Below are 26,654 nucleotides of genomic sequence, written 5' to 3'. Positions count from 1 at the left end.
CACAGGAATTATAAACAGCGTTTAAAATTAACCAAGAGGTTGTATTCCTATCCACTAGAAGTCCATAATATAAACTACAAAACATTAACATTGAAAATTTAAAACACAGTAAAGTGCACGACCCAAAAATGTAAAAACATTAAAAGGTATAACTTCATCTGGCTGTCTAATGTAGTCTTTAATGTAAGACGTTCCGCACGTCTCATTACATAACTAAAATGTATCGTATAACATGGCCAACTGTATAATTATCTATACTTTACATTTATTTAAAATTAATGTAAAGTGTTTCATTTCACGTTAAACAATTTCCAAATTTGATTTAAAGAAAACATTCATAGTTCATTTATATACATTACCTTTTTTTCTGTCACGTTGAACACTAGTAAAGTAAGAATAAATAGCTCGTTATGGTTATATATATTTGTAGTGAACATAATACTTATAATGTTCATTGATGTTTAATATTAAAAAAAATCACAAAGAGTCATAATCAAACTAAAACAAATGTTTTTCATTAAGTTAGCAAATCTAGAATTTGATTTTCATCATTTGTATTGGCCCTAGTGGTACAGCGGTGTGACTTCGGACTTATAACACTAGGAACCGGGATAAAGATAATTGAAACAATAACTCCACCAAACCAATCGAAGCGTCTTCTACAGGAAACAAGATAAAGATAACTGAAAGGTTAACTTTCTTGATTATACACTGAATAGAAGTAACTCGTCTAAGCCTGATGCAGGTATTCCATTAGGAAGAAGTCAGACTTTCTTCCGTTTGGTTGAAACAAATAAATGAATAACAGATAGATACTGATATTTGTTTTTACTGTCACGAAAAAACTAATTGTTACTTTATTTTGTTAATACCGGTAAGTAAGTATTGTGCATTATGCTAGCCAGTGAAAGTTCTACAGGTTATCATTGTTGATTTAAAAAACAACAACAACTTCTGTACACTAATTTTCACATTTAAAACATTATGTTGGCGTTAATGATAATTAATGAATTGGATAAATATTAGATAAAGGTTATTATTTGTGTTACTGTACTTAACTGACTGGTAGGTTATGCTCTAACAGTTTTGATAATTAAATCACAATGCTTTCAATATTGTAAGAGTTTACTGATGCATAAAAGGAAGGTAGTTGAAATAATGAAGTTAATATTTACTTAAATTATTGTGGTATATTTATGTCAAACACCTTTTTTTCTTTAATGGTCGTGCATAGTCTGATGGTGAGGGCGCTCCACTTGTAATCTGCGGATTGCTAAATTGAATCCAATCATTGAAAATGACTGCTGTAGAACTTTCAGCTGTGGAGGCTTTATAACGTGATGGTTAATTCCACAACTACATTAGAGAAACCTAAGAGCTAACGTAAGTAGTGTTAACTAGTTGTTGTTCCTCTCGACTATCATTTCTAAATTAGACACGGGTAGCACAGCTAGCCCTCGAGTAATTTTGCACAAGATTCAAGAAACAGGGTTGGCGGTGGGTGGTGACGACTAGTTGCCTTTCTCTAGTCTTACACTGCTAAATTAAGGGCGGCTAGCGCATATAGCCCTCGAGTAGTTTTTCGCAAAATTCAAAAACAAACAAACACCATCTTCTTCCAAATTATATTTTTATTTAAATTTTCATTTTATTACAACAACAACAAAAAGAGAGTTTCTCCCCACTTGTAATTTTTCAAGACTGAGTAAAATAGAAAGCCAGATTTAGACCAACTGTGGCCACCGTGAAATACTTATATACCACAGGCGGTCACCTTTTAAGAGAGATTCAAACGACGTATAAAAATTAAAATTCGAATAACTTCACCAAAAATTGTTCCTGCATGTATTTTTAAGTAAAGAGCCACTAATTCAGAAGTTCCAGTTTGATATTTTGACATATTAACATTTTGATTACCATTTTTCTCCTCCGACTAAATATTATTTTAACATTTTATCTGAACACGAATAAAAATTTACCCTTTATTCATTCAGGACCTAAAGCTCTATGAATGTACTATCTATGCTATATAGGCTGTAGAATCATTGATCAAATCATAATGTGGAACCTCTTCAGCAAATTTATGCTTTCCAGACATCTGAAAAAGACCATTCAAAGGTTCTTGGCACATAGTAGGCATCACACAGTTTTTTGTTTTTTTTATAAAGTTCACACATAATAAAATTCTCTCACCTGAAGCAACTACTATAACCACAGTGAACATAAAGCAACAGTCAAATTGAGATACAAATCTACCAAATTTTCTTTGAAAATATTCTGAAGAATCTGATGTTCTGAAGAGACATTATATGATTGTGGTTTAACTGCACATGATACTTTTAAACGTGAATTCTTAGAGTCACTGTCCCTCATTTTGTTTGCAGTTTTCACACAATTAGCTTGTAGCGTGTTCTACCATCCGCCTGAAACTTCACGAAACCGTTTCCTTTATTCTTCCAGAAACAAATATAGTATCAGTTTTTTTTATGGAGTACATCAGTGCTTGTTTCAGGAATCTTGAAGTAATTTGCTTGTCCCGTTGACTTGGTCTAAGACATCATATCAAATTACTACGCAATGACGAACTTTTAGTTACTGCTAAAACTCGATACGTCTGAGACTGTAGCCCCAACTTTCTTGTAAGTGATATATTTGTGCGCAGTATTGCGCGTGCGTGTGTTTTTCTTACAGCAAAACCACATCGGGCTATCTGCTGTGCCCACCGAGGGTAATCGAATCCTTGATTTTAGCGCTGTAAATCCGTAAGCATACCGCTATCTTAGCGGGCTACACACACAGTATTGGAAGCATCACACACGTCTCGCATATAGTATCGCACAACTTTCATACCCTGAATTCTGTTTTCTCAACGTGTATTCGATAACCTTTTAAACGCTAAACCAGTCACATACTCCTTCAAAATTACTAAACGTTGCATAGTGGCGGATTTAAGGTTGTGTGGGTCCTACATTCCATGTGATTTTATGTAGAATAAAATTATCAGTTACCCCCAATAAGACCATTAGCTCTGGAGCTGAGTCCCTCTAGCTCCTACCTAAATATGCCACTGACGCTGCACTGAGATACTGAAAAATCATACACACTATTTTTGAAGGACAATAACTTTCGTGAAATAAATATACGTGCATGGAAACACATTGAGTTAATTTGCTATCTTTTCTTGGCTTATAAACAACAAAATATCACGAGAAAAATAAAAGAAATAACCATACCCCTAAATCTAATCTCCAAAATTTTGGGATATTTAATTCTAGATTTCAGATGACAAAAATACTATTTTGGTATTTTTAGGCATAAGAAATTTGGGAAACAATTATAAGCATGATTTAGACACTTTTAAGTACGAAAAATTTGAAAAAAAATACCACAATTGATTATTGCAGCTTTTGATATAACAACTTTCAAAATTCAGTATTTCAAAGCTATTATAGGTAGAAATTAGTTTCATGCTTGTATTAAATTCCCAAGTTTGATGATTTGTTGACAGTTCTTGACGACTAGATACCCACTTGAAATAAAAATATATCTCAAGACGGCTGGTGTGAGTATTAATATTTTACTAACAAAGCAGAAAACGTTTCGACTTTCCTAGGTCATCTTCAGGTTAACACAAGAGAGTTTGCAACTGATCGTTGCCGGGCATATGTCTTAGGGACGAGAGTATAAATTGGTATGGGATTGTAGGGGGCGTTGCAGTTAGACGTTAGGCTATTAATTAGTATAGGTATAAAGGTGTTCCTTTTTATTGGTGTTCCTTTATTTGGGTTTAGTTGTTGTATAAGCAGGAATTTTTTTATTTTACGTTTGTTTATATTTGTTTCCCTACTTAGTATCTGCGTGTTTTCTGTGGTTATGTTGTGTTCATTTCACTTGCAGTGTTCAAGAACGTGTGAACGTGTTTTTTTGGTTCTTTGAATCTGGTTTCCATTTTGTTGTTTGTTTCTCCAATATAGAAGTTGTGAAGTTATTGCATTGTATTTTATAAATAATGTTTGTGTTGTGTTTGTCAGTATAGTTTTTACATAGTATAGACTTTACATCTTTATATATATATACTAATTAATAATTTAACATCTAACTCCAATGCCTCCTACAGTCCCGTACCTGTTTATACTCTTGTTCCTAAGACATGTGCCCGACAACGATCAGTTGCAAACTCTCACTTTGTTGATCTAAAGATAACCTAGGAAGATCAAAACGTTATTCTCTGCTTTATTAGTAAAAGTGTTAATACCCATACCAGCCGTTCTGAGACACAGGTTCGTTAACAAGTTTGTTTCTGAATTCCACGCAAAGCTACACGAGGGCTATCTGCACTAGTCGTCCCTAATTTAGCAGTGTAAGACTAGAGGGAAGACAGCTGCCAACTTTTGGGCTATTCTTTTGCCAACGCTAAAGGGATTGACCGTCACATAATAACGCTGCCATGGCTGAAAAGGCGAGCATGTTTGCTGCAACAGAGATTGGAACCCACGACCCTCCGATTACGAGTCAACTGCCTTAACCAACTGGCCATGCTGGGATTCTTGACAAGTATTATCCTCGTCGGGCCATGCTGGGATTCTTGACAAGTATTATCCTCGTGGGCGATAAATTTACTCCTTCATCCTAGTGACGCATGTTTGCGGACTTACTAAAAACTGGTTTTCGACATTCGTGGTGGCCAAAGCACAGGTAGCCGATTGTGTAGCTTTGTACTTACCTACAGATAAACTTATTTGTTTCTAATATCAAAATACAAATTCCAACAGGCTGCTTAAATTGACAATCAAAGTTTTGATATTTTATTTGTTTATTTCATATAAACCAAATGTTAATAAAATATTTGCATTGTTTGTTTTTAAGCACAAAGCTACTCAAACCCGGTATCGAAACCCGGTTTCTGGCGGCATAAGTCCACAGACATACCACTGTATCGTTCTATCTTTTGGAAGAAACTCACTGTAATTTTTCAAAACTTGACGTCGCATATTTCATACATGTCTCAAATTAAAATTAAATGTCAGTTATGATTGAACACTTTGCAGGTGGTAATCACGAGAATCTCAAATTGCATTATCATTTTTTTTCAGTGAAACGCGTTGCTTAATGTGTAATACGATTTTTAAAATGTTTTGGGTCCCCTTGGCGGGGCAGCGGTAAGTTTACGGAGTTACAAGGTTACACTCTGAGGCTTGATTCCCTGAAGTCGACTCAGCAAATAGCCCAATTTGGCTTTGCCCTATAACAAATAGACAAGAATGATTTTGGTAACTTATCGCGGGATTCTGGGTAGTTTCCCTGCCACCTTCTTCTATATGACACTGGATGAAGACCTTATTATTTGAGCATTGTTCTTCCCATGCAAGTTTATAGGTTGCACCCCCTCTAAATCGGACACTGGTATGATATACTTTACAACTCAGTTTTAAATGAATGTAATTAACCTCAAGTATAAAAAGTTTCCAATAGAAACAAAAACGTTAGTCCAATCAGTTATGAATGGATTGATAAAGCTCCAATATTATATATATTGTTGCTTTTTTACGTGAGATTGATAGCTATTGTAAGGATTTTCATGCGCAATCAAACGCGTAAGAAGAATATCGTTACTGTGGTGCAATATATTGATCCATTACCTCTTAAGCTACCAAGTGACAGTTTATCATGTGGTGTGATTGCCATACTTAACCTGAGAGTTATAGTGTCAGCAGACTACACTAAGCAACTATCTGATAAAATGGCATAAAGCAATAGTTAAATATAATCAAAACTTAGTACCAAAACGAGAACTAAAAATAACTTTTATGCAGTTTAATTTATACACTTTGTAGCTGTAATAACTTCGCCTATTCGGCAACTTACCAAACATGAAGCATGGTGAACTCATTCGGCAACTTACCAAACATGAAGCATGGTGAACTCATTTGATGAAAAAAATGAGCTTCGATAGACGTGTAGCAAATAAAAGAGACGTTAATTAAAGTGTATTAAAGGAAACTATTCGTATCGAACCTTATCTTAAATGTATAAATTAGTATGGAAGATGAAACACATTTTGAGTAATAGCTATATAACTTGAATTATGATATTTTAGACGTATGTTGAATTAAACGTGATATTCTTGAAACTTACAGGAATGAAAGATTAATTTAATAACCTAGTCTTCAAGAAAAGCATAACTTACTTCTCGTATCAATTCAGGTTTTCCAAAAATGTTCAATAGGAGTTTTTTTGTTGTTGTCTTTTTAGACAAATAATCTTTTATACTAGATACATTTTGTGAATTGTTGTTCAGACAACTATAAGTTGCATTCCAAATAAAGTAGTGATATTATCAGATCTTTTGTTTGGTTGGTTACAACTCCGAAATATTTCAAGTTCGCGAATGATTTCTTTGATACACGGGTGTTTGTCACTTTGCTTCTGAATTATGATATTTTCGTGTCGAACCTTGTCAGTGATATCCAAAAATTAGCACCATTGGCTTTTCTTCGCACGTCAGAAGAACAACTAAAACTTGCCCTAGATTGTATAATACTCAAGTCTACTACGTGACAACAACAAGAAAACACTTCCTTTCTTTTCTCTTCGTCTTAACAGTATGTACATGTCGTAAAGGAGAAAATGGAAGTTGGGTCAAGTCGTGTTGTCACGTCAGTATGTTTTTACATATCTATCGTCATGTCTCCGTCACTTTGTGTATATTATCTACCTATATAATATATGGTAGATAAAACAAAAATATCAGCAAAGAAAACATTGTGTGATAAAAATATATCTAACCCTTAAATATAGATTTACAATTAAAGAAACCCAAACTATAAAATGTTTCATAAAAGTAGAGAAAATTAACTAATATATGGTTACTTTATACGCAGATTACAATCTGTACTTCCAGTTACGTATAATAGATATCCACAACAAATTATATATTCAAGATTTTTGTAACACGTATGGTGACAAATGTTTATTTATATGTTCATTGAAGAATCGAAATGTTAATGTTTTGTTCTAGTGTTTTTACGGGGAGGGAAGAAGGCGTTGCGTGGTAGAATGGTTAGTGTGCCCTATCAATAATTTGAGTGTTCAAGTTTTGTCAACGCTCTGCACACTTTGAGACTGTGGGCTCATTATAAAAGTTACAGCCAAATCATACTATTCGATTATAGGAGTCCAACAGTGGATAGTAGGAAGCTGCTTTTCCTTGACTATAAGTTCAAAACTTTGTTCGATCAGTGCAGAAACTCTCATATAACTTTGCTAGAATTTCGCAAATTATAGTTATTTTTATTATGTAGCAAAATCATTCTTAAAACTTTATTTTGTAAGGATCAAAATTCAGGTAATTGTTTCTGTATATAATTCTAAAGTGATGATCTTATGATTAATCAAGTTCTGTATCAATGTTAGGAGTTTAGATAACATTATCCTAAGGGTGATATAGATTTGGAACGTTGTGGGCTTGAGCACTCACATATCGCTCTCCTAATTTCTAATTTTCTTATGTGAGACTAGCGAATTGGAGGTTAAGACTGGTAGACGATGTATCCCCACCGCAATGTGGGTCCTACTTCCGTAGTTACCTCTAAAACCTAGGATACATTTTATAATCCCACGTTGTAGCTTGTACCCAAGGATCTTTTCTAAAAAGATGCAGCGTATTTTGTTTAATTTAAATGTGTTTTATTTTGGCTTAAAAATTTATGGTTTTATATATATATATATATATATACACACATATAGTATGGAACAGAGAGGTCATACTATATATATATATATACACATATAGTATGGAACAGAGAGGTCATACTATATATATATATACACACATATAGTATGGAACAGAGAGGTCATACTATATATATATATATATATATATAGTATGAAAAAGAGAAGTAATAGAAACATATACACTTAACTGACTACATAAAGAAATAAATAAACAAATTTCATTAAGATCTACTCACTAACAATTTCCATTCAACCACCAGAACAACAACATAAAATCTCAATTCACAAACAAAACTAACACTAAAATACTAAACAACAACACAATATTGCACTGCAGTTTACCATTTATCAATCTAAAAATAATCAGCACTTAGAAAAACTTGACATTAAACAAAATCCTGTTTGACTTCAAACTCTTTGAAAAATCCGGCCCTAAAGTGAAATCATTTAAAAATACATAGAATAATACAATACCAATGTTTTTTGTAAAATAATATACAATATATGTCCAGAATACTGCATCAGAGAAACCGAAAGAAAATTAAAAACCAGATTCATCGAACATAGTAAAAAAAACTCTCCCATATTTAACACCAAATCAGCTAAAAAACAACAAAGTATATCTATATAAAACATTAATTTTAAATAAAGAATCTAACATGAATAAACGTAAAATAAAGGAAACTATCTCAATTGAACAAAACATCCCTACTCTAAACCAACACAGCGGGGTACCACGACACCTTTACTTAGTTGTTTAAGCCATCTCTTATCATGTGACCATACTGGTTACACACCGTATATGTATAGATATGTTCTTGTGGGCCCGGCATGGCCAAGCGTGTTTAGGCGTGCGACTCGTAATCTGAGGGTCTCGGGTTCGCATCCCCTTCGCGCCAAACATGCTCGCCCTTTCAGCCGTGGGGGCGTTATAATGTTATGGTCAATCCCACTATTCGTTGGTAAAAGAGTAGCCCAAGAGTTGGCGGTGAGTGGTGATGACTAGCTGCCTTCCCTCTAGTCTTACACTGCTAAATTAGGGACGGCTCGCACAGATAGCCCTCGAGTAGCTTTGTGCGAAATTCAAAACAAACAAACAAACATGTTCTCGTGTCGGTGTAAACTATTTGAACCTGGTGATGACATTATTTTGTAAAACGTTCTACATTTATTATAAACATTTCTTCATTACCAATTCAGGAAGGTCTCGCCATATTTTTTATTTTCGCTATAAAATGTAAATATATGATTTTTTTCTGATGTTAACAGGTTAAACAAAAATCATGTAAAGGGTACAGGAAGGCTATAATTTTTTGGAATTAACACGTGACGTTATATTAAGGTGAATTATTTGGTGAAAGAAGACTGTTTTTCAGGTGTTATTAGGCTGTGATATTCTATGCTGAAGTAGATGGAACTGGAAGACTATCTGTTTCTGGCGTTATCAGGTTATGTTATTCTGAACTCTGAACCATAGAGTACAGGAAGACTGTTTGCAGGGTTTTAACAGATAACTTTACGCTACAATGAAATAGATGTTACAGGAAAATTATATTTTTTCTTATGGTAATAGGTTGTATTACGGTACGATGAATTAGCAGGTTAAAAAAAAAGACACCATATTTTTCTGGCATTAACACGGGACATTATGATGTGCTGAACTAAATATTATGAAGACTGTTTTTCTCATTTTAACATACTGTGGTGTGCCATTCTGAAAAGAAGAGTTAACTTATGACCGGTGACAAGAGGTTACATTATATTATTCTAAACGACAGGGAGGATAAAGACTATTTTCAGGTATTAACAGGCTGTGTTACGCTATATTGAACTAGAAGGTACAGAAAGACTATATATTTAGGTAATAATAAGCTACATTATTATATGATAATGTGAGGTCTCAGAAAAACTTTTTTTCTGGAATTATTTGGTGCAGATTGACTCTTTTTTCTGGTATTAACAAACTACATTATGTGATAAAGAACAGGATGGTACAGAAAGACGAAATGTAACAAGCATTAACAGATTTCGATATATCTTGTTGAATCAGAGAATAGAAAAAAAATTAATTTTCAGATCTTAAACGGAGTTTGTTGTAACTAGACTGAACTAGAGGGTAGAAAATATTTGATTCTCAGGTATTAATAGGCTGGGTTTTGCTGTGTTGAACAAAAGGGTGCAGAGAAACCATATTGTGCTTGAGATGAAAGGTTATATTATATTATGATGAAGTAATGGGCGAAAAATGACTATGTTTTTCTGGTGTTAACTCGGTTCATTATATGATACAGGAAAACGATATTTTTCTTGTGTTAACAGGATGCATTATGGTATGCTTACTAGAGCAGGAATTCCCAAACGTTTTAAACCTTTGGAGTTTCACATCAGAAAGAAAAGCATTTCCGGAGTCATAATAAAAAATACATTAAAAATAGAAACAATCGTTCACTAGCACCAAATAAAGTTTACTTCAAACTTTTAGAATATAAATTTATTAAAAATATCAATATTCAAAGAAAAATGTTTACTTCTACTTACTTGTTCAAAAATTTCTGTTTGCAAAATTTGTATCAGTAAAAGTACAGTGTACGTATTTATTAGTGGCTTGGACGGGCTTGCATTTGTTCACAAAGTAGTCCAATATTTGGTCTTTGTAGTTGCATACAGTGAAAATGTTTGCTCATAAAGATATGTTGTTGGAAAACGTATCAAAATTTTCAAAGCTCTATTACTTATTTCAGGGTATTCCATGGTCATTTGAATCCAGAATTGTGTAATTTCTTCCTGCTGAAATTTTGATTTTGGGATGTAATCAATTGAAATTTCTGTTTTTTCTCTTTCAAAGGTAAATCGTTGGTATTTGCAGAGTCAACAAAGGGATTTTGAATCCACAGTAATTTTTCTAAGTGAGGAGGAAAGTACTCCCCAGTAGTTGTACACAAATAAGATATGTTCTCCGTTAAGCAATTTGCTGACATATCCTTGTTTCTTTGAGAAACCAAGTTGTCAAAAAGGGGCACAGAGTTAATGTTTTAAAGAAATTTCTCTTCAGTCGTGCATTCTACCAAATCTTTTTTGCATGATTTTATCAAATTTTCTGCAATTGTATGAGTTTCACCTGCTTTTTCAATACGGTAACTAACATGATATGAAGCAATAAGAGCAACTTTATTGTCCTGATGGACAATACGTAGCTTTCCTTGTATTTAATTGCAAACATTTTCTTTTGAAATACTTAGAAGTTGGATTTTTGTAATTGCGAGTGTTTAGGTTATAGATATCGTTTTAACTTTGCTGAATGCAAACTATTGTTACTAAACACTGTTCCACATTCAACACACAACCCACTAGGTACATCTTCATTACCTGTCCATGTAAAAACATATTCAATAAAACTTCATCATAATTTCTTGTTTCGGTACATCTTGCATCATCCTGCGTTGAAGTGTTTGCACACGACGATGACGCCGATTAATTCATATTAGGCCTAGGCCTAGGAAGATTTTTACTCAGATTTATTAATGATATTCAGCCACTTATCCATTATAAGGGTGACAACTAATTATTAATTTGTCTAAAAACGTATTCTTATATCATTGATACTTCTAAAGTACTTTCACAAATACAAAATAGCTTTTTGATGAAAACTCGTTGAAACACTTGAGTTGTATGATCATATAATAGCATGCTGACCTAAGACCAGTATTACATAACGAAGTCAGATATAAAGATTTGTAGAGAAAAGTCTAGGCCGCTAGAACAATATATTTTTCTAAAGAAAAAGGGTAACCTATTATTTTTACAATATATTTTGTTTTTCAACAAATATTTTAAGCCAAACAACAAAATATTAAGCCAGATCATACGTGCGTCTAAATCTCGAACAAAATGAGACATGACGCCTTTGACCTCACTGGTACCAAGTTTGTCTAATTAAACTACAACGAATCTAACCTAACTTAACAATTACTAATTATAATTTTCATAAATATAATTATACTTTATATAAATATACTTTAAAACTGAAACAATTGATACTGCATTTAATTTCATCACAATATTTCAAGTTTGGACAAGTTTCAGCTATGATGTCATGTTTCATTTTGTTCGAGATTTAGATCTGGCTTTTAAAAGACAGTTGGTATCACTCTCCAGGGTTGACCGATGTTTCATACAAAAATTACAAGGCTATCTTGTATTTCCAATGACGCATGCGATCTTAAGATGGTGCCATATCTAATAGCAACTAGTGGTGCCACTGTCGAAGTTAATTGACATTGCGTGTGCGTGTGTGTCTTCTTTTAGCAAAGCCATATCGAGCTATCTGCTGAGCCCTCCGAGGGGAATCGAACACTGATTTTGGCGTTGCAAGTCTGTAGACTTACTCCTGTAATAGCGGGGGGCAATTGAGATTGTATTAACACTTTTACCGCGAGAACTTCCCCTAAGCTAAATAAAGTCGTCTGGTGTAAGGCAGAATAAAATATTAAAAGGCCCAATTCGTGATAAACGTGTTATATTGATGATATTTTTTACTTTTTTGTACAGCGTATTCTTATTCAATTTTATAGATTTAGGAAAACATATTAACATTCTAAAATTTCCTCGCGGAGCCCCAGATAACTATGACAGAGCATAATTTGAAAAACCACGTAACTGGAGAGTACAATAAGACTATTTTTGTAGTTTAAACTGTTTAGGTTATGCTATATTGAAGGAGAAAGTAGATAGAATATATATATATTTTTTAGATTAAAGGATATCATTATACTGAACGTAATTAGAGGGCATGGGAAGGCTATAGTTTTATGTTGTTAACAGACTACGTTATATTTATGTTGAATAAGCAGGAAGACTATTTTTCTCTTATTAATAAGCTAGTTTATATTATCTTGAACAAGAGAGCACAGGAATACTATTTTTCTATTGTTAATAGTCTAGTTTATATTATATTGAACAAGAGGGTGCAGGAATACTATTTTTGTCTTGAAAATAAGCTACTTTATATTATGTTTAACAAGAGGGTACAGGAAGACTACTTTTCTTTTGTTAATAGTCTAGTTTGTGTTATATTGAACAAGATGGTGCTGGAAAACTGTTTTTTTCGGTCCAATAGCTTATACTATGCTACACTGAAATAGAAGATACAAAAAGACTGTAATTATGAGATGTGAAGAGACTGCGTTATGATATGAAGAGGATATGTTACTAAAATAAATAGTACAGGAAGACTGTACATTTCTTGTGTTAACGGGCTATATTATACTATGGTGAACTAGGATGAGTATATTTTTCTACTTTGAACAGGCTACGTCATACAATGTTGAAACAGAAAGTACATAGAACTATAATTCTATGGTTTTAACTGGCTAATTTGTGCTGTAATAAACCACATAGAGCAGGATGGCTATATTTTTTCTGTTGTTAAAAAATTATTCTTGATTATTCTAAGCTATATGGTACATAAGACAGCATTTTTATTGTGTAAGTTATGTTATGCCACGATGAAACAAAAATTAAGAAAGACATTTTTGTCTGGTTTTAAGAGCTTTCAATTTTACTACGTTGAACCAGATTACACAAGAAGACTATTTTTCAGGTGTAAACAGGCTACATCATGTTACACTAAACAGGAGGACATAAAGATTATATTCTTGTATTATTAACAGGGTAAGTTATTATAGGCTTAAACGAATATAAAGAAAGACTATAAACATCAAACATCAGATAAACATCAGAATCTATAACTGTGATTAAAGCTTATTAATCGGAAACTTAGATATTTGATCAGGAACGTTTATAGATTTTGAACATCAGAGAGCATTTAATACATATCGGACACTAGTACTTTTACGAATACATTACATAACTCGGCGTGTTGTCGGTGAAGAAATAAGTATACAGAGCTAATTAGTTACCTGTTAAATGATTCGTACCAACATCAATCCGATAAGACATTAAAGAAGTTCCCAATCAAAAAGAAGATTTGATATTGCTTGTAAGTTTGTAAAACTTTTGTACATAGATCATTATCCGTAATAACCATTATTATAAATTGTGTTATTGTTTGTAGATTAAAATATATTTATGCTAAGAAAGAAAACTATGTGTACCAATCTTGTTGACAAGCATCGTGAATTGGATACACAAACATTTATTTAATTTTTAAATTGTAATTTAGATTTAGCTCAGTTTCAGGGTATTTGAAATTAGGTTGAACTGAAGCGTACCAGGATATTATCTTTTTGTGATTTTAGCAGGTTTTGTTATGTTATGCTGAAGAAAATTTTATAGGAACAGCCTATGCAATGCTACTTTAAGCAAGACGACCCACAAAATCTATATTATTCTGTTATTAATAAGTTATCGTACGTTTAACAAGATGGTAAAGAAAGACTATATTTTTCTCGTTTTAACATGTTACGTTATTCTATGTTGAACCACAGGATAAACAAGGATCTATATACATATATTTCGTTTTAACAAACTATGATACGCCGAACTCATGTGTACAGGAAGGTTTTATTTTTGAGGTGTCAACAACTATAATATCATGGTCTGAACTGTAAAGTACAAGAATATTTTTTTTCTGGTGTTAAGAAGCTACGTTATTCTACCTTTAATTAGTTGGTATGTTAAGAGTATTTATCCAGTGTTCACAGGCAAGGTTAGGATAAGTAGGAACTGGACTACTTTATTTTATCACCTGCTAAAAGCTTACAATATGTTATGCTAAACTAGATAGTACAGAAAAAACGTGTTTTTTTTCTGATGTTAACACACTATTATGCTATGTTTAACTAGATGGTACAGTAAGACTATTTTTCTAATGTTAGAAGACAAACTTATGCTTTGCTATACGAGATTATATAGGAAGACCGTACGTTTCTGTCGTTAATAAGTTAGTTTATCTCATGCTAAACTAGAAAATATATCAAGTGTATATATATATTCCGTATTAATAGCTTACACTGAACTACAGAGTGCAAGAAGGCTCTTTGTTTCTAGTGTAAACAGACTACTTTCATTCACGTTCAAGAAGGAAGAGCAGGTGAGCTTTATTCCTTTCGGGTTAAGCAGCTAAAGTAAAGGAAGAATATGTTTCTGGTGTTGATAGCTTACCTTTTGATAAGCTAAACAGGTTACATTATGCTAAGCTGAATGAAACAATACGGAAATAGTATAACAGGTCATCCCATAAGTAATGTCCAAAAATTTAATACAGAAAGTGCATCATCATTTCTGTCTTTGTTAAAGACTTTAATGACTAAACTGTATAGTAGGACTTGTGTAACAATGTTCAGACAAATAAAAGAAACTAAACCAACTCCACTTTTTCAGATCATTAGTCAAATGAACCCTTAGGAAGATGGATGTGTCTGAGGAGCACATTAGGCATATAATGTTTTATGAGTTTAAAAAAGGCAATAGTGCAGAAGAAACTACACAAACCATTCAAGGTGTTTATGGTGTGGAGTCTCAAATAAAAGAAAATGTTGAAGGTGGTTTCAGAAGTTCAGATCAGGTGACTACAGCTTAAGTGATGCGTCACGTTCAGGTCGTCATGTTGAGTTTAATGAAGACTTGCTGCTGACTGCACGTGTTGTAACAGTTGAAGAACTAAGCTTAATTCAACCCATTCAACAGTTCACCGCCATCTGCAACAGCCTGGAAAGATGTAGAATCTTGGAAAATTGGTCCCTCATGATTTGAAAGTAGCCAGTCTTAGAGCAAGAGTGGACATTTGCACTTCTCTGCACTCTCGTGAACGTAACTCACCTTTTCTTGAACAGGTTAGTGACTGGAAATGAAAAATGGATATTCTACAAAAATGATAAGCTCCGCAGACAATGGTCCAGTGGAGGTAAACTGGCTAAAGCACAGCCCAAAATGGACCTCCACCCTAGGAAAGTTTTGTAAAGCGTTTGGTGTGATATTGTTGGTGTGATCCACTTTGAGTTGCTGCCACTCAATGTAATGATTACTTCAGACTTCCACTGTCAACAGTTAGAGTGCTTGAATGTTGCACTGAAAGAAAAGAGGCCTGCTTTGATCAATCGTAAAGGTGTTGTGTTACACCAGGATAATGCACGGCTCTATACAGCAAGGATCACATCTGCAAAGATTGAAGAGCTTGATTAGGAAAAATCTCCACATCCTACATATTTTCCAGAACTTGCCCTCTCTGATTATCATCTATTTTGAAGTTCGCAGAACTATCCTGATGGAAAAGAGTTTGGAACACATGAAGGTGTCAAAACTATCCTATCTACGTTCTTTTCCTCCATACCCCAAGAATTTTATAGAAGTGACATTCAGAAGCTTGTGAATTACTGGCAGGAAGTAATTGATAATAATGGAATATACATTATTGGTTAAATAACATTAAAAGCGTTTGAAATCCTCCATCTTTTTCTGAACCTAAAATCGGACATTACTTAAGGGATGACCTGATATTTCTCTAGTCTGAAGTTTTAAATGTACAAGAATACTATATTTCCTGCTGTTGAAAGGTTACATTACGCTTCGTTAAAGAAGGTTGTACACGAATACCATATTTTTGTGGTGTTTAAAGGCTAAGTGATGTCATACTGAACTAGATGGAAGAGAAATATTTTACTTTTCTTGTGTTAGTAGCTTACCTTACGCTATGCTGAAGCATAGTGTACAGACATGCTATATTTTTATAGTGTTTAAAAGCTCTATTGGTATTATGCTACACTGACAATAGAAAAAAAAGCAATAGCAATGATTCATTCACTAATTATGTAGATACAGATATTTATTTTGAAGAAGGCAGAGTTCAGTTGACCATTTCTGATAAAAGTAGGTAACTTAATTTTCCCATCCTGAGCTTATATACTTCCAATAGTGTTATTTCAAATGTGTTGTTAAAAGTAATAATTATGTCACAACTGAAACGATTTTTAATTATATGCAATAGTAATAATTCTTTTATAGATAAGGTTCTCTCATTCTTAACTAAACTAAAAAATAATACATATAGAGATATACAATTATAAGTTTTTAATTTTTTATAATAAGTATAAATTTATTTTTTATAACAAACTTTTAATTATGGAAAACTCCTTACTTCGTGAACAGTTTTTTATTTCTATGTGCCGGGACTGGGTAGTCCATATTCCAGTAACTGGGCCTGTCTCAGTTTTCCCGTGCTATACATTAATAAATTTCCAACAATTTACAAGTAGGTTTTCTCACTTTCATTTCCATTTTTAACATCTGGCTCGGAGTTTTATATTGTAGAAATCTTGAGTGGTATTGTTTGTATTTTTAAACCTTAAATAACTAACATTTGGCTGCAGACAGCAAAAGGCAGTAGGAGATGGGATGGCATTGGTTTACGTACTTATCTGCTCACCCTTGTTTTGATTTTCCATGAAAATAAACTTGTTTACTTTCGGTGTTTTAGATTTAGTTTGATAGGTGGGATATTCCCAACTCAACACTTCTCCGGGTTGTAGTACCACAGCTTTATCTGTTATGACTACGGACAACTAACCAGGAACGGAAATAAATGCATTAAATTATTACACACACAAACATATATATATACACAAACAACAGTACATTTTATATATAGCTATTGGTGTGTCGAGTTTTAGAACTAACTAAACAATGTTTCCTACTTACAAGTCTACTTTTCTATACAAATTTATTTAATGATATGTTGATTTTCAAAGTTAACCATACTTACCTTAGTTCTATAGACACATCAGTTTGTATATGTATCTAGTGATACGTTGATCTTTACAAGTAACCTAACTTTACTTACCCATAACATATCTAAGTTTTATTTTATTTTTGTATATATATATAATGCATATATATATGGTGTTGAATATATATATATATCAACACATAGCAGTAATAAAACTTTTGACTTCCTACTCTCATGTCCGTATGCCTAATGGCCTGTCAATTTTTTAGACACCAACCGAACGTGTCTCTTCCTACTCACATCAATACACTGGTTTCTATGTATATATATCTAATGTTATATCGATCTTTATAAGTATTCAGTGATCTCTTCTTACAGACTTGTCTACAGTGCTTTGTGTGTGTATGTATATAGAATATTAATACTGAACAGTCAAATCAAATAAAACGAAATCAAAAGGAAGGACTGCGTTAAGAAAAGCAAATCTAATGGAAATTTGTTATAAACAAAAATAAGCCCAAATAAAAGTCAAAACTGTACGCCAATCGAAAGGATCCCCAGGATACAGGCTATAATGTGGGATATAAAATGTACCCTAGGTTTTGGAGGTGACTGCTGAAGTAGGACTTACATTGCGGTGGGGATACTTTTGTCTATCAGTCTTAACCTCTGTTCGCCAGTCTTACATGAAGAATAATGAAATAATCAAAAGAATGGAAATATAAATTAAGAGAGCGAGATGTGGGTGCCCAAGTTCACAACGTCCCACATCTATCTTACCATTCACTTCTTGCAGACAGTTGTGAGGAGGTGACTGATCTCCAAAGCAAATAAGAAAAAAATAAAGAAAAATAATACAGTATTACCACTTACCTCCTGAAGTTGGCATTCCAGCTCCCATTACGGTGGTAAAGCATTAATTCGTAGCCCATTAAACAAATTATATTAATATAAAGGATTCAACAAGTTATCTGAACTAATTAATATAACTCCAAACCACCACATTCAACAGTCACCTACAACATCTAGGGTACATTTTATATCCCACATTACAGCCTGTACCCTGGAAATCATTTCGATTAATACAACGTTTATGGTTTTTGTTTAGGCTTGTTTTTGTTTATAACAAATTATATATATATACATATACGCTTTAAACTATTCCTACTTTCATGTCTACATGTGTTTATATATATATACTGACGTGCCAATCTTTAGAAATGACCAAATTTTCCTTTTCCTACTTCTAAGTCTACATCTTTGTATATATACTAAATTAGGGTTTCACAAAGAAGTCAATACCAACTTTTGGAGTCGATGAGACTGTAGAAGAAGTGATAAAACCCGGGGGTTGACAGGGGATCGAAAATGGTCCCTAGGGTAAGGTTGGTCTACGTAACTAATTGCCCTACGCGTAGTAGCAACAGTGCTGGTTCCAATTGTGAGCGAATGACGGTCGTTCCTTTTTTGAATCTTCTACAGTCTATATATTTACATAGCAATAAAAAAATGTTTCTATTTTATTTTGTGCTTCATATCTTATTTTTGGGGTTGATCAAAACTTCATAAGTTTATGAAGGGGTCAACAGTTCAGAAACGTTTAGGAAACCCTGTACACCTTCACTTCTAACTCACTTGGCTACATTAAAATTTATGTACAACTACTTGGGTGTAAAATTTTACAACCAACCAAACTTTTCTTTTACTATTCACAAATGTTAAAAACTAACTCAACTTTTGACGTCTTAACCACATCGATACACTACTTCATGTGTATATCTAGTGGTTTCACTCATTGTGGAAATGATGGTTAAAATCATCATCTAACCAAACTTTCCTTTTTTTACTCAGATGACTGAGCTTTTTGCCAAATTGTTACCAAGTTTTATTTTTACGAATACTTCAAAAACGTATATGTTTGACTTAGATGAAATTTGTGTATATTAATTACCATATTATCATACACAAGTTTGTTCAATTAGCATTGAAATCAACTAACAAATAAGAATGTTATAACAGTTTTTCTCTAAATATCATGAATTACACAGCATCAAATTATTATGCAATCTTATTGCAGATTTTAATCTAAACTGTAGACAACAGGAAGGCTTTAATCTCAGGGGAAAAGCAAAAATTGTAAATAGTTTTGGTAAATGTTTGTTTGAATTTCGCACAAAGCTACTCGAGGGCTATCTGTGCTAACCATCCCTAATTTAGCAGTGTAAGACTAGAGGGAAGGCAGCTAGTCATCACCACCCACCGCCAACTCTTGGGCTACTCTTTTACCAACGAATAGTGGGATTGACCGTCACATTATAACGCCCCCACGGCTGGCAGGGCGAGCATGTTTGGCGGGACTCGGGCGCGAACCCGCGACCCTCGGATTACGAGTCGCACGCCTTACGCGCTAGGCCATGCCGGGCCCCTGGTTTGGTAAAGGAAAAAATCAACTGAAATTACTAAAAACTTGGTCAAGACCATAGAAGCATTAAGAAATGCTCAGTTGATTCCGATACTAAACAGACAAGATTTGATAAAGGAAAAGTACGGTTGATTTGAAGACTCCAACTTTCAAGCATCAAGCGAGCAACTATAAAGAAACCTTTTTCATCGAGACAGACATTCCAGGAGATTGGCGCTACAGATGTTCCAAAATCATCAATATGTAGTGTCTCTGGAATGTTGAAAAATGTATTAAACCTGGTAGTCGGGTATAAAAGCCAACAACTTGAATGGGCTCGCCAGTATCTAAAAATCAATTTAAAAAATGTTTTTTTTTGTTGTTGTTTTTTTGCAGATGAATGTCGTGAAAATCTTGATGGTCCTGATGGAGGACCAGAGGATGTCTCCAAAATGTTTTGGACTGATATGATTGATAATAAGCTTGTTGGTCCATTTGGAGTACCTATTGGTGTAAAAATGACTTCTGAATCCTATGTTACCTTTCTTAAGGACTACTTAGAATTTTCTATAAGAACAAGTCTTTGAGATTCAAACATTCTTATACAAGCTAATGCACCATCTCATGTTATTTTTTGGTACGCTCGCTTACCTTTCAAAGTTAGGCTTCAAAAATAACTGCCTTACGGAATTGTCAGCCTCTTTTCCCCATTAAAATCCCATAGAGAACCTTTGTAGTATCGTAAAACGTACAATTTATGCTGGAGGAAAACAATTTACTTCAAAGAATTATCTCTGGAATGCTGTACTATCATCTGCAAGCGATGTTAAAGCAGAAGACGTTCAAAAACTGACCAAATCTGTCGATTATAGGCTCGTTAAAGTAATGTCAAGAAATGGTGGTCATATCAGATTAATGTATTCTTCTGATTCTTATGTATTTTCTAGGTTTTATTTGGTTATCAAATATTAATTGTATCAGTTTTATTTAGTATTTCCTCCAACGGCTGCTATTTTTGTGCTGTAGACTTATTTGTCAGAAACTTGCTTAATAAATTTGCACTGTGATTATAGCATTTTAAAAAAACCTATTATAATTTTCTTACTTGTTAATGCATTTTAATGAAAATTGCACGGCTCTTTTACTAATGTCATCAAATAATTGTAATGTTCACGAATCATGTGCCAAAGCTGATAAATATAAGCTTACTAATTAAATAGTTATAATACGAAAATTATAACAAGCACAAAATGGTTACGAGGTTGGTACCTGAGACCGAACTCATGCTGAAAGATATATATACACTATATGTTTCAAAATGTACACATTTACTCAGTTTATATCCAGTTGAAGACGTACAACAGATTTCTTACAACAGATTTTCCAATGCAGCCGTTAATTTATATGATTGCTGTGGTGATCTATTGGGTATTCTCTATGTATTTTATAGGAATCGTTCAAGCTTTTAGCCTGTCTTTCCATGAGTGACATATTTCTTCCTCCATTTGGATAAATGGTTGTTGAGCAGATGGTCTTTTTGGTAATGGAATGTCCAGACTGTTGTTCAGTTAGATGCTTGTTTTTGGTAACTGAAGCTAGAGCTGCTGTTTTGTGGAAAGTACTATCGTTCCCATCCTTCTCTCTGGAAACTTGAGTGAGATGCCACCAATGATGTTGATGCTATAGTGTTTCTTCCAGTGTTCCCACATTTGTGGTCGCTGTTTGGAGTGCTGTCCCTGTGATGAGAGTGAAGGAGTCGTATCTGTGAAAGTAAAGAGCAGAACCAAAGGTATATTTTACACTTCATCCTGACGAAACTTTTTATGGGCTTAAGATTAGCTCCATTATCTGCAAATTCGTTTTTGTCATCATGAAAATAAATAGCTAAAGAACTGTCTTTTACAGTTTAAGCCAGTATATTGTAAAATATATGAAGATGATACTTTTTCAACCTTTAGATGAATTAAACATGTTCAGAGTTTTGAATTACCTAACTGTAAACTCCTAATGTTAATTTCACTGTTGAACATCTATATGATCATAAATTTCCCTTCCTAATTTTATTTCTTCATAAACATGATATTAAATTTCAATGTGAATTTTTTCACACAAAAGATATTTCAGCTCAGAAAGTTTTACTTTTGAAAAACAAAGCCCCGAGAAAAATATTGGTTCTTCGAGATGATGTTAACTCTGCCTCCAATAAAATCACTGAAAACGCCAACACATCAAATTTTTCGTTCATCATTAAAGTAACAACAAATTATGATACTTTATAATAATATAAATGAATGGTATAGTATTATATTAATAACATAACCGTTACTACAAAGAATATTCTTAATTTCCGTAAATGTTATAACGTTTTAAAATTCTCATTATATATGTGAGAATAATCTAAGGCTTTATGTTACAAATAATGATCTATATTATTGTTGTTTTCAGACGAATCCGAAATTTAGTTCTTGTTTATCATTGTGTTCAAAAGTTAAGTGAGAGAAAACAGGTTGTTTCTCAAGTTGTGGTCTTTGACAGCTATGTGACTAACGAACAAAGGTCAGTAGGATAGCGTGAAATGTCAAAGTATTGCTTACAGCCAAAGTTTGATTCCATTTTGTACTACATCTTGAAAACATATACTCTGTTAGTCATAAAACATGAATCTAAGATAAATTAGTATTAATACGTAAATGGCAATTGTAACGAATCAACTTAAAGCATGTGTATACTTTTATTCTTCCACACAACACATCGAATGCCCAAGAGTTCTTTTGTTGTGTGAAATACATAAGACTAATTTGCAAATTTAGTCACGGACTGTAAGTGTGCTGTATATTCCCATATGAAGAGGAAATCGATGAACATCATAGAACCGATTGCACTGATGAATGTCCTATATGTTTTGCTAATGAGAATTTGCATTATATGATCCATCATGATCGTAAAATCTTAAGAAATAGAACGCTAAACATGTATGATCACTGTTTTATATTGTTATGTAGAGTAAAGGATTCAATAAATACGTTTCACTGACTGTTATGCTCAGTGAACGTAATGGTTATTTTTCAGGACAATCGAATCTCGAGATAGAGAAAGTCGTAAATTTAGATTTCGCGTTTTGTATCGTTATGTTAAATGAAAGAATAGATAAGTTCCTTTTTTATTGACTGTTAACAGAGGCGTTTTAATACTTCAAACTACTTTCTAGGGGGCCTGTCCATACTGACCACTTATAGATATAGAAAGCTATAAGTGTTTTTGCATTAATTTGGGAGCCCGCAATATGAAGGACCGTCGGTATTTTGCCCTGATTGCCACTGACTGTTAAGTACTTCGGTAGTTGGTTAAACACGATTATTTGAGCTTACAATTCTATTTCATTTTACTAGCCGCCCGCTATTACAGCGGTATATCTACGGATTTAAAACGCTAAAATCAGGGGTTCGATTCCACTCGGTGGGCTCCGCAAATAGCCCTATGTGGCTTTGCTATAAGAAAAAACACACCCACATTCTAGTGAATAAGATTCCATGAAAGTAATAGAATAATATTATGGTAATTAAAATGTATATATTGAACATGCCTCGTCGAATCTTGAAAAACAGAATATCACGAACACACATTTAATGTTTTATATCACTATATAAAGTGAAAAAAAAATCATGTTTACTGACTTTTAAAATTCAGTGACATACAGAAGCTGATTATTACTGATTAAATTAAAGTATAATGAACGTAGTTTTATTTTGGGTGTAATGAATTTTATATAATGATAAACATCCTACCTATGATTACTTTCAAAATGTGTTGGCTGTTGCGGACAACAAAACACTTCACGGTTATAAGTTTTATGAAATTCAGTTACTGGAATGTTGAAAAGTCATTTCAAAATACATGTTCTACAGAAAAATGATAAGAAAAATTACGAATTTTTATAATGTAAAATCAAAAAATGTATGATTTGATATTCTTTTTGAAACTGTAATAGAATAAACTTTGTAAAATTAAATACTGTATCCCACAGTATTTAAACATAAGGTTTTTCGTAAGTAGTATGTTTGTGTATTTAATACTTGAAGTTTTTAAATTAATTGATTCAGTGTGTGTGATACTTGATACATACAATAATGTATACAGATCTAGACATTTCATACTTCCTCAAGTCTTAAAATGATATTATAGTCAGATAGAAAACTTGTTGGATATGAACAAGTTAAATGAAAGTGTATTAAATAACGCAGATAGTGTCCTCGTACAGCTTTGCGAGAAATTAAAAAACACATACACAAAACACATTATCTCATTTGCACATATTACGTTGATGAAGTTTCTTCATATGCAGTGTTATATAGAGCAATCCTGTAACTGAGAGTATAAGTTAGGGATGTATAGTAAGTGTGTCATGTAATACTCTCGCCTAGCAATACATATGTTTCCCTAAGTACAAATAAACTAAAATATCAATAGTCAACTTCTTTATGATTGATCTATATGCCATTAGCCAATTCCTTTTTTGCCTTTGATAACTCATCTTGCGAGGTTACTAAGAAAGATTAGTTATTAATATAAATAATTGATCACAATCGCCTATCTAATACTTGAAGTTTTTTGTTAATAAATGTTTTAGTAAGTTGACAACAGTCTTGAATAGAGATTGTTATTTTACTTACGTACATTGGGCACAAAATAAATATACTGAGACTTGTATTAGTTAGTTAAACACAATTGTAGAAACATGCATTATCAGTTGATGGAATCTGACTGAGTAAAAGGTACATTAACTAAAATGTACCTACTGAACAAGTCCCACAAATCATGAGAAATAGAATATCATAAATACAGTTTTTGTATCATTATTTTAAGTGAAAGAATCAAAAACTATGTTTGCTGACTTTTAAATTTAGTGACATACAAAGGTCTCAGTTAGTCAGACTAAATATTCAGTAGGATCGAATTGCTCACATTGTTTGAAGATTAGGTCTATTTTTTTACGTTTGAACTTAATGACTGTAGGATAAAATGAAAGCAAATGCATTGAAATTTAATGAAATATTTACAGAAAACAAGAATTTAATTATCTGAAACAATAATGGTTAAACATAACTATTTACGTATATTCTTTAAAAGCAAAGTTTAGTAGAAAAGTTCTATAAACTAATTTATAAAGCTAAACCAGAAACTTAAATGATTGGGCATTATTTATAGATTTAAATAAATGCCGTGGAAGATATATGTAAAAATATGTTATACAATATATTAAATATAGAAATATAAACAAAAGAATTATTTGTTTCTTTTACATATAAGATATCAGAAAATGTAAAACTGTGCCATGAAAGTTAAATACAGAAACAAAAACTATGATCATACACTACGGTATGATGCATGCATTAATAACACTATTTAATTAAAGAAATACTTCCCACCTTTCTTAAACTGATGTAATATGGTTAAATAAATAAATAAAAATTATAAACATAAGTTGATACATGTTGAAATCTGTATGCAGTCCTACAGAAGTACAATAACATTTTACACTAATAGAAACATCGTCTTTGTTTCTTGTTTGTTATTAAACACGGCTTTTTATTGCTGTGAGTTTGCAAATGTAGATAACACACTAAAATATATAAATGAAAAAGTACGAAGCTGACCATAATTTGAACCAAAGATTATAATAACATGTTTAACGTTAGTTTTATGTATGAAGCGAAACTGTAATAGTGGTAGAGATTTTTTTTCAGAATTGATAACTGTAAAAAAGGAAATTATGCAAATTTGATAAAATATAAATTTTAAGACTTTGAGTGTTATTATAAAGTTGACGATACACTTAAAATCATTCATATCTGCTGATGTACATTAGAGCCTTGTGATTTTCTTGTGAACTATCTGTACTTTAATCATAGATTTCCTTATCTTCCTACCCTCTCCTCTAGCAACGCATCTACTTGAGCCACTTCCTAGAGCTATGAAGTTCCTTCCTAGCAACACGACATCTGGTGAGTATCGCTTATACTATGGTGTCATAATAGTAATGTAACTCTGGTGAGAAAAACTGAAACTGTGGCGTTACTCGTCCCGTAGCAATGTAAACTTAACAGTGCACCCTCTGATCTTTTACATATTATGTAAGAATTATATACCCCTCAAGTGTCGACATCTTTGCATGTTATGTAACGCTCATATGTAGGCATCATTTGAATACCATGTAATAATTATATAACCCTCAGATGGAATCTTTTGATCTCTTTTTACTTAGCAATTCACACTGAAATGGTATCCATTTGGTCCAGGAGTATCGCCCTCATTAACATGGATGATACTACAGAAGGAGCAAGATAGGGTATTTCCCCCCTTACACTTGACATAAAATTGCACATATTATGATGTAAACTATACATCGTAGGTAGACTAAATATTTTTCGTAATTATTATTAAAACGTTAAATTTCTTTTGTTTGAATTTATGTCACACCAAACATGTTCTCCCCTTCAGCCGTGAGGACGTTTTAATATGACGATCAATCTTACTATTCGTTGTTAAAAGAGTAGATCAAAAGTTGGTGGTATATGTTGATGAGTAGCTACCTTCTCTCTACTCTTAAACTGCTAAATTAGAGAGAGCTAATGCAGATAGTCTTCTTATAGCTTTGCGTGAAATTTAAAAACAAACACAAAACATTTTACCTCGTTAATCTTTACTATCATCATTAGATGGTTATCACAGTATAAAAGAAATTATTGTTCAACACTATTGAATTTGTGTATATGAGACGACTTTGAAGCCAGTCAGAAGCTCTATATTTGGAAAATGCATGTATTAGAGTTCACTGTC

At 32.8% G+C, this 26,654-nt stretch overlaps 1 protein-coding gene across 1 annotated transcript in view; it reads left to right on the top strand.

Moving 5' to 3' along the window:
• The window catches only part of LOC143253148 (uncharacterized), a 101,809-nt gene that overhangs the window by 31,030 nt on the left and 44,125 nt on the right, over positions 1-26,654 (top strand). Inside the window, exon 2 of the mRNA XM_076506489.1 lies at positions 25,757-25,819. The gene's annotated coding sequence lies outside the window, so the exon portion shown is untranslated. The remainder of the gene's footprint in view (positions 1-25,756; positions 25,820-26,654) is intronic.

Source organism: Tachypleus tridentatus, chromosome 6, assembly GCF_004210375.1.
Source record: "Tachypleus tridentatus isolate NWPU-2018 chromosome 6, ASM421037v1, whole genome shotgun sequence".
Taxonomy (NCBI): domain Eukaryota; kingdom Metazoa; phylum Arthropoda; class Merostomata; order Xiphosura; family Limulidae; genus Tachypleus; species Tachypleus tridentatus.
Note: the sequence above shows the minus strand (reverse complement) of the source record. Positions and strands in the feature narration are given on the sequence as shown.